This window comes from Triticum dicoccoides, chromosome 6B (assembly GCF_002162155.2).
Source record: "Triticum dicoccoides isolate Atlit2015 ecotype Zavitan chromosome 6B, WEW_v2.0, whole genome shotgun sequence".
Taxonomy (NCBI): Eukaryota; Viridiplantae; Streptophyta; class Magnoliopsida; order Poales; family Poaceae; genus Triticum; species Triticum dicoccoides.
This window is the reverse complement of record NC_041391.1, coordinates 345,758,663-345,769,112: the sequence shown is the minus strand read 5'-3', so window position 1 is coordinate 345,769,112 and position 10,450 is coordinate 345,758,663.

Below are 10,450 nucleotides of genomic sequence, written 5' to 3'. Positions count from 1 at the left end.
CTCTCATGCTTCAAAGCAAAGAGTTGTGCCTGGCATTCCCATTTGTCTCTCTCTGTCGAAAGCTAGGTCAAAGGTGCCTGTGCTCGAAATGCAACATCACTCACTTGGTCTAGTGGGTCGGGGTTCATCAAGCTTTTCATCTCCTGAAGCCACAAGTCTAGTATAGAATCTGCTCTTTAAGGTCGAGAATCTGCTCTAGAAGGTCGATTAGGCCTTGTCATCATGTCATCGCACTCCACTGGTATCAAAGTTCTCGGCCCTTTTCTTATATTACTTAAATTATATTATAGAAGTGTGCCCGGTCTTGTCTCAGCATTGGAGGTTGGATGTGTTTCCTCAGTCATCGTTCGAGGAAAGCAGAGGCCCTCGCGGAAAGATCAAAGAAAATGAAAAGCACAACCACCTCTACCTAGAGCAAAGAAGCTTTGCCAGTCTTATCACCGGATTCACCATAATCAGCTTTAAGGTCCTGACTCTCAAATCGGATATCTCTTTCGTTCACAAGAATTGCATATTATGTATGATTGGTGATTTGAAATACTTTCTATTTACTATTTTGATGGAATTCATGAACGAGTAGATCAAAGAAAAGAAAGCAAAGCATTCACTCCTAAACTAAAGAACTAATCTACTGAGCTAGCCTCCCGTTATGCGCCAATGCTTGAACAGGACCGTTGACCTTTACCAAGCCAGTTTCCTATAGTTGACCGATACAGTTCGCAAGGCGGATGTGACCGATGGATTTGAAGAAGGAACTCATTTTTTTACTGATTCAGACCGTTTACCAGAAGAGCGGTATGGTTCAGAAGAGGTACTCATAATACAGATATCGTTTAACGAATTGCCCGATCGATTACCAATTCAGTAAGCCTACCTATACCTCCTCAGGTTCCAGCCTACCTATCAACCTGCTCTGACATACCCTTCTAGCTCACTTGAAAGGAGAGTTGTTGCTACTGTATGAAAGTCTTGATTAAAGAAAGGGATAAAAAGACATACATTCACTCGGTTTTAGCGTAGTTTTTATGTTTCCTTCCATTCATAAGAAGAAAGAGGTTATCTTTTAGCTCCGGCTCCGACTTATAAATAGGGTACTTGACCTTAGGATCGAATCAGGCTCTCCTTGGGATAAGCCAGAGAATGGATCAGCCGCGTAAGTAGGCTTGCTTTTTCGTAGGGATAGGTAGCTTGACAAGGGATGCCTGGGATAGCACATAGGAAAAGTATAGAAGGAAAGGCGGCGGGAAAGTAGCCATGGTCAAGGTAAACAAGTACTAGGTCTTTTCTTTCCGAAGCAAGCCAAGTTCCGATACAATTAGAGAGAAGCCAGCCTTTGGTATATTTGAACCATCGGTTTTTGGAGAAGGTTGATTAATTAGAAAAGTGAATTAGAATAGATAGATTGTGCCAGAAGGATGTAACTCGTATGTCTTTTAAAGCTACTTGCCTTTCCGATTAGGAGAAGCTTATGAGAAAGATACTTCTGTTTGCTCATTATGTCATTTAGATAGAAAGTACAATGTTTCTTATGATGCACAAAGAAAAGCTGTCCGAGCGAATCCATATTGGCGTGCCGATACCGCATCCCTACCCAGCTAGGGCTTCTCCTTGCTTGCGAGTACTTTGGATGAGTACTCACGGTTGCTTTTCTCCCTCTTTTCCCCCTTTCCCTTCTACCTGGTTGTCGCAACCAGACGTTGTAGCCTAGGAGCCAGACGCCACCGTCGATGACGACTACTACACTGGAGGTGCCTACTACTACGTGCAGGCTGCTGACGATGACCAGGAGTAGTTAGGAGAATCCCAGGTAGGAGGCCTGCGCCTCTTTCGATCTGTACCCCAGTTTGTGCTAGCCTTCTTAAGGCAAACTTGTTTAACTTATGTCTGTACTCAGATATTGTTGCTTCCGCTGACTCATCTATGATCGAGCACTTGTATTCGAGCTCTCGAGGCCCCTGGCTTGTAATATGATGCTTGTATAATTTATTTATGTTTTGAGAGTTGTGTTGTGATATCTTCCCGTGAGTCCCTGATCTTGATCGTACATGTTTGCGTGCATGATTAGTGTACGATTGAATCGGGGGCGTCACAACTTCAGAGCTCACTAACCTTTTAACCACAGCCGTATTCACCAAACTACCACTGCAGTTGAAACCCACCTTCGACGGACTTACCACTAGACAACATTTGCCAGCTGTTTGCCTCCCACACATGCCAGTACTGGTGGTGACCACCGTTTTGGCATGCCATGAGTGCGCCCAGAATGGCTTCTTGCTCGGGCCCCTCCCCCTCTCGTCGTCTTCGCGCGCGTGAGCATGTCTAGTGGCTTCCCCGCATCGTCGCTGTTTCTCTGGACCCCTCTCCCCCTCCGTCCGCTTGCTCACCGACGCTCGCCGTCGCGTGCCCACGGGCGTACAGTGGAGTTTGGATCTTCCCGTCACCGTTGTCTTCCTCCCGGTGCTCCTTTGGCATCCTCCTCCTCGTGAGCTCTCCCGTGTGCCTCCCTCATCGCCTGCCTCCGAGCTCATGCACGCGAGCATGCATCCGCGGCGCCGGACACGCGTCCGCGACGGTGCCAGCTCGGCCACCTCGTCCCGCGGCTATTTAAGCCCTCCCCGAGCTTCTCCGAGCTCACCACTCACCTCCTGCACCTCCTCTAGCCCCGCCCATGCACTTCCCTGAGCTCGAGACGCCCTCCACGACCACCATTGCCGCCATGGCCGCTGCCCCCTCCGGCCTAAATTTGGCCGAAGCCGAGCCGTCCTCCACCTCTAGCCACCACCATCGCATTCCCCACACTCCGGCGAGTCTCCCTGCCCTTCCCCTCCTCGCCGGAGCCCCTCTAGGGTCGTGCCCCTCGACTAGCTGCCGCCTCTGTAGTTCCCCATCGCCGCGGCCTCCCCTCCCCTCCAGCCCTCCTCGGCGGCCGTTTAGCCCCTGAATGGATCTGCCCCGTCGCCCTGAACTCGCCGGTATGCTCCGCGTCACCGGAGACGGCCGGAGCAGCCTGCCACATTGTCGGCCGCCGTCCTCTGTCCTCCTCTATCGCCGCTCCTTGCCGCCGTTCTGCACCTCCACAGCGCTTCCTCTGGCCGGTGGCGGATGCGCCGCTTCTCCCCGAGCGCGCCGGTGCGCTGCATGGCGCGGGAGATGGCCGGAGCCGCCCGGGAGCCTCGCCGGAGCACGCGGCCTCACCTATGTTCTGCGCCCGCGTCGAGGAAGAAGAAGGAGGATAGGGAGAGAGAGATGTCAGCCACGGGCCCTGCTCGTCAGCCGCACAGGGCATTGACCCTGATGGCCACGTGGTTAAGCCCCACCTAGCAGCCACACGCGTTGACCAGCCCCTGCCACGTCAGATAAGTGAAGGCGTATTTTCATTTTACATTTTCACTGACCGAAAGCGTATTTCTAACTTTGCGTTTCTTCTTTATCCACTTAGGGACTTGTTTGTGATGAAATATTTACAGAAAAGTCCCTGAACTTCAACACCCCATAACTTTTTAATCGTAACTCCAAATGAGGTGATTACAACGCTCACTTCTTTGTTTCGTCAAGCCCATTATGTTGGTTTCACTTTCACCATGTTTTGACATTATGAAAATGACCATTATGCCCTTGCCCTTAATCAGCCCCCTCCGAGAGAAAACGATTTTCGGCAATTCTTTCCGCGAGCTTCTTGCACTTTCTTCCGGTGATTTCTTCCACCCCAGGCAAGCCACACCCTCCATTTGCATCACTGTAATGCAGTGACATGGTTTCACTTATTTGAACTTGTTTAAAATATTGCTTTAGCTACTTGTGATCTGTGCATGGCATTTTCTCGGAATATTATTTTGATCTTGTGGATGCCATGCTATGGTTTGGGTTACTAGGAGTTATGTTTGTAGTTGATGGGTATCATGTTGCCATTAGAGTATTAGTGGATGGTATTATGATTATTTCCATGATGATATCTGTGATTATATTCTTGGAGTATTACTTTGGATATCATGCTACCTTTGGATTATTAGTGGTTAGTATGATTATTTTCATGATGCTAGTTGATGTTTTGTTGCTTGGAGTATTATTTTTGGAGATGATGGTTACATGTGGATCTAGCTGAATAGCTTTATCCTTGTTATGGGAGTAGTAAGATTATTGTTTCGGATTCATCATGATAGTAGTGTTATGCTATCCTCGGAGTATTTTGGTATGATGATATTATGCTTGGATTATTTATTGGATATTGCTATGACTTGGATTATAGTTTGATGGTTGACATCGGAGTATCAGTTATTATGGTTATATTTTTGGGGATAAATTCCATCAGTAAGTTGGTCAGGTGTCGCCGAATCGAACTTTTCCAGTGCAGCCACATTTGCCGGTGAGGGACGGCCCTAATGCGGTCTATTGTCATGGCTCTCGCCGATGCCTCCAATGAGTGAAGGTTATGGGCGTGCTACCCTGATCAGGTAGGCGGACATAAGCCTTGTGTGCCTGTTGTTTGAGTTTTTGGATCCGTGTCCCCGTGTGGGACGGGCCACGATGGTGGTCGATGTGTCTTGAGGTAGACACGGGGCCACCCATGACTTAGCCCAATGGGGAGTGAGTCGGAGTGGCCAGGAGAGTGTCATGGCAGTAGATCGGTTTTGTCGGAACACCGTTGGTCCACCCGAATGGGAGTGCGAGGCCATGGGTTCTATGGTGTGGGTACAGTGCGCTACCTCTGCAGAGTGTGTGTTTAATCTATCGATAGTCGCGTCCTCGGTCATGTGCATGGGTTTGTACTAGGGTACACCGTTCGATCAACACTCACATGATGGAATGACTTATAGGTGATGGATATGTGGATATTTGGAGCAGTACAGATTGGCCAAGTATTGGTCGTGGTTGTGATCGCCGTAAGGATCACGGGCCATTTATTGGTCGGGTTGTGATCGTTGTAAGGATCATGGGCCATTTATTGGTCGGGTTGTGATCGCCGTAAGGATCACTATTACAGTTTGGTTTTGATCACGACGTGATCGAGATGGTATATTGCTTGTCCGGTAAGCCAAGAGAGATATGGTTATGGAGATCAGAGATGGTGATTTATCAGTATTGTAGTAGTTTCATATTATGCTTAGGAGTTGCTGTTATATCATGGTAGTTGTTAATTTAATTAACCTGCTTAATGCTATGTCGTTGTCTTGCCCTGATGTTTTTGGTTGTTGTGAGCTTGCAGGTACATTCAATGTACTGACATGGCGTGTCATGCCAGATTGCAGGTGATGCCGTGATTGCTTGATTGCTTGTCGTGGTTTCCATTCGTGCGAGCTAGATCGTGTCCCAGCCAGAGTCCCTGCGGAGTGGAGTTCACCACCTTCGTTGTTTTTTCACTGCTAGAAGATTTCCGCTGCTATGAGTTGTTCCGCTGCTAGCATAAAGCAAGTGTAGTATCGCAGGCGTAGTGTCGCCGTGCTGATGTAAACCTTTGTAACATCAGACCTTTGTATTTATTCTTGTAATAAGAGCTGATTTGTTCTATGTCAAGCAGTGTCGTATTCCAGAGACTTCTCCTCGATCTTTGGGCTAGAATATGGGGCGTTCCAGTTTCTCTGAGCCGGGGTGCCACAGGCTTGGTATCAGAGCAGGTCTGGCTGTAGGACGCCCTAGACCGTGCGAACGTTAGATAGCGGTAGTATAGACCCCAGTTGGTTTGTTGCACTTGATTGCTGCATTTGTTTGTCGCATAGCATGCATATAGGCTCATTATTTAGTCGCTAACGGTTAATCTTGTGAGTGTAGGTGGTATCGGTTCCGATCCACTACCTACGCCCTCCTTCTTATCATGCCTGCTCTTCGGTGTGATGCGACCACATCATCATCCATGCCCTCCATCTCGTTCTTTTGGCAACCCTTGCACCTTTGTTATCAGAAAAGGGCAATGCCATTAGACCCAGTCTTCCACTATTATCTTGCCTTGTCATTTCATTCTTTGGACAGGTACGATTCCCTTCGTACGCTTGATGATGAGGTAGTCGTAACTTTTGTGTCTCGCTACTTGATCGTAAAGTCCATCCTCGCCTCTGCACCCATCCAGGTCCAGCCACTATTCAGCCAATGCTTGGTGTAGCTTCGGTTACGCCAACTCCTTTCCACACATGGATATAATTTTCGTGCACACCGCCATAGCATATTAGATCGCAATACCAGAGTTTCCCTGAGATTTGTGTGCTTAGGTGTGCATGCATATTATTGTGTGAGTAGCAGTAATATGTGATGATTGCTTGATTAATTATATTAGTAGTGTGCTTGTGTGCTTTCGTTTTAGTCGTTTCTTTTGTTCCTTTCTTTGGGCCTTCGGTGTTACAAAACTTTCCCCCTATTAAAGTTACTCGTCAACCGACACCGGACTCGAAGAGTCAGCAAGAATGCATATATTTGGGAACTTAGCCAAACAGAATGGAATAGTCAGCAGACTGCAGTGAAATTGGAAATAGCTCGTCTAAATACAAAAGAAATCCTGGATGGAATGTCATTATAAAGTTTGCATTAACATGCACTCCTCACAATAGTATGGAATTCTCAGCCGACTGCATTCAGATTGGGAAATATCTGATCATGTTATTGAGTGTCAAGTCTCCCTCAGTGTGTACTCCTCATAGCAGAAATGATCAAATCAGCAAGAAGATAAATTGTGTGCAAGGTTGACAGAATATTATCAAAGGTATGGCTTAGATACAAGTTTAATTTTTCGTTGAGGATAATTTTGGAACTCGATGTACCTAGAAGCAAGCAAAAATATGACATATACTCAGAAAGGAGGATAGTCCAGTAAAACCCTGTTTCATACAAGAAATCAACATCAGAAATATTAAGATGGTATGTATATGTGGTACTCGGTCCGCATATCACAATAAGAAGTTTCTGGTGTAAGCAACCCAATCTTCCCTCGCAAGATACCCGAGAGGCTTCCAAGGAAAGATTCATCTATCTTCCTCAGTACGATACATGGATGACTTCTCGCGCAAGGTACTCTGCCTTCTTTAGTAAGCAACTGCAAAAGCTTCCAACATAAGGTACTGAGTCTTTCCCCAGCAAAGTCTTTAAGGGGGTAAGCTTCTGAAGCACGATACCCAGTCTTCTTCAGCAAGCTGTCCGATGAAAAGTTTCGAGCACAAGCCAGGTAATCTTCCTCAGTAAGACATTGGTACAAGGTAGTACACTGCGAATTGACAGCATATGGCAGTGAATCCCAAGAATCAGATCCGCAACATTTTGGTCAGAATCAACAATCAGTCAGAATACACGTCTGTCTCGGAATCAGGTCCTCATATATATGCAATGAGCATACCATCAAGATCTTACAAGTCACTCGGATGAGGATCTGACAACCACGTGAGGATGGTTAATAGAAGAAAGCCACCATAGTGTGACAAAGGATTATGAGGATTGACGACATCAATGAGATACATACAAGTACTTGTGAACTTGAAAATGATCCTGATGAGCCCTTCTCCCCTTTTCTCAAACTAGTAAGCATGCACGTGCAACGCACGTATTATCGTGTGAAATATCAATAAAATGAACAAAAATATAAGCAAGACAATAGAGAATTAGAGATGTTTAAAAATTGTGGAAATAATCATAACTTGATGTAAAAATAAGATCATAACTTGCAAAAATTAAATGTATACCAAAAATAACCTAAACTTGCCAAAATAATAAAGATGTACATAGCATCTTCTACTCTCTCAGTCCAAAAATAAACTTTGCACTACTGAAGTTCTTTAAGAACGTACATATGTACATAGTATCTTCCAAAAACTGAAGTTGGTTATTTCTTTATGACAACGTTTGAGGTGTACAACACTGAACAAAAGAGACTATAGGAACATGTAGTGTCTTTAGCACAAAAGAATTTGTACAAGTTATTCCAAGGATGTCAAGATGAAATGTTAGTAGATGCACCAGCTTGATTATTCAGAACTGAGTTCCAAGGATGTCATTTCAAGTTACATTATTCAGAAAATTTCATGATACATAAATAAGTCGAACAGTCACAACCTAATTCAAGGTACATTATGGAAAGATCTGCCACCATTGATTGCTCTTGTGTGATTGTTGTTGGGCCTAGGGATGCTGTGGATGCTTACTCAAGCCACAGAAGCTGAAATCGGGATCTTGCTAGGCCACTGTTTAGAGGTCTTAAACTGAAGTGTTTCATCTGAGTATGGACACTCTAGCTACAGTTACAATCCATTGGACAGATGAACTGTGAAATCTCAAACCATTTTTCAACTCTCACATGCTATACCTCTGAGAGTTTCGGGAAAAGTAGAAGTCCAAATATTAGTCGTGGTACAAATATTAAGAAACTTGATGTACTATCTTACATTTGTTTGCATAGAAACCAATAAACAAACATCACTCCAGTCCAGTAGCATGACAAACAAAATAAAGACTATCTGTAGACAAGAACGAAAACTATGTTAATAAGCTACACAGTGCCACTTGAATGGGAGAATACATATTGCTAATACACTTTGTCACTCCTCTCATGGAGAATGAATGAATTGCAATTGGCGAAACTTTCTTCCAGGTGAATGAGTGCATTGAGGTAAAATTGCAAAGACATGATTATATCATTCGCGGGGACAAAAATACTTTAAAGAAAGCAACAACTCCAAAGGATAATTTATGACTTTCAGCTCGGGACGATTTCCCTCTATCACCAGCATGTGAAAGACCGATGAACTGAAGATCTAAGGTGCCACAGGCATAGAAGTTTCAAGTGATATTTCTATTTTTAGTAAACTGAAGAAATAATAGTGATAAAACGGAAGCTAATGCCATGTGTGCACAACCAGCATATGAAAGACTAATGTATTATAGGAGGGTATATTTAGTTCATAGATAATCAGTGAACAAGAGGGCATAATTTCAGTTCATAGCGAGCCTACTATATAATTCATGCTAATTAAAAGACACTACTCTTAACCCGTCTTCAATAATTCTATAGCGAGAGCAAATTAGAACACAACCTTTAATTATAAAATCATTTTCTAAGAAGACATTTTCATCACCATGTCGTGTTTTACAAAGTTCCCCTGGCCAAAGGTTAAAATGTAAGTAAAAATACATTTCAACAGTCATGCTCTCTGGAAACACAACTTTTTGGTACGGTGTGTAAGGTGGGTGGTTTGGTAACCCCCTTTATAGAAGTTTAATGGTGAATAAACCTCAATGTGAGAGTGGGTCTTACCACACTTCCAAGGACTTTAAAGCCTCATTAGGAGCATTTCAAGACAAATTCATGGTCAGGCTATAAGATCTCCAGAAAATAATACAGGTGAGGTTAATATTGCAAGGCAGCCTTATCAGAAAACTCTTGTTACAGCTTGAAGAGATAAATGCTTCAGCAATTATGAGAGTTTTTCTGACCTGCGAGTTTATCTGGCACCATGAGGGGGCATCAGGAGAGAGTGGCCGATTTTTGGTGAATTTATGCTATACTGTCATCATGGGAGAGAGGAGTTAATACATACTGAATGAATGCGACAAAAAGCATTATAGATGCTCTTGCATTTAATTGGAACCACGAATAGCTAGAAACAAGTGGGGCCTGACCAAAAGCTGCAAGTAGAAACACATGATGTTAGATATGAGAATTGTTGTACAGAGATAAACCATAGCACAGTCTAATAGAAAAACACATGTTTGTGATAATTGGTCATGGTTAAGACAGTCGAGAGTTGCAACTCCCTTTTGTGATCAGGATATATGATGTTTCGTGTTGTATTCCGCTTTCTTCTCATCTGACGTTGGATTATGTGTCATATTTGCACTACAATCCATAGTTATGTTTCCTTAAACAGGGAACATTCTCTTGATTCAAACAGAGGCACATCAATTTTTTTCTTACTCATTTGCAGATATAAAAGTACAAATGATAAACAGTATATAGAAGGGCATAGAGATAGTGGTGAATATCATTTAGGCACGAAGTATAGTAATGTGAAACAGATCCTGACTATTATGTACAAAGCATCACCAATCAGTTTCATAAAAATAAAATAAAGATTTGAGTATTAACCGCTATATGACTTGGGAGAAATGTACGTGTATAATATAATTTTAAATAATTTAGGGTGTTTGGCATCAACAAATATTGCAGTTATAAACCATAGTATCATATATACTGTATGTTTTGAGTATTAAAAAACAGGTCAGGACCTCTTTTTTCTAAAATGAGAACGCTTTTTTCCCTTCTCTTTCGCACCCCATCCACACTTCACTACTACCTAGTCTTTTCTACTTGAGTGCTTCAGTGGCATCTTAGTTCTGAGCCGTGCGTACAAACTTTAAAGCATTTTCCAGACAAAGATACTTGTTCATCGTTCATCATTCAGGATACTGATGGGTAAAAGTGGACAGTGGTTGTGGAAGGTTCAGGTCCTTCAACATGGCATCAAGCATGGCTCCGATT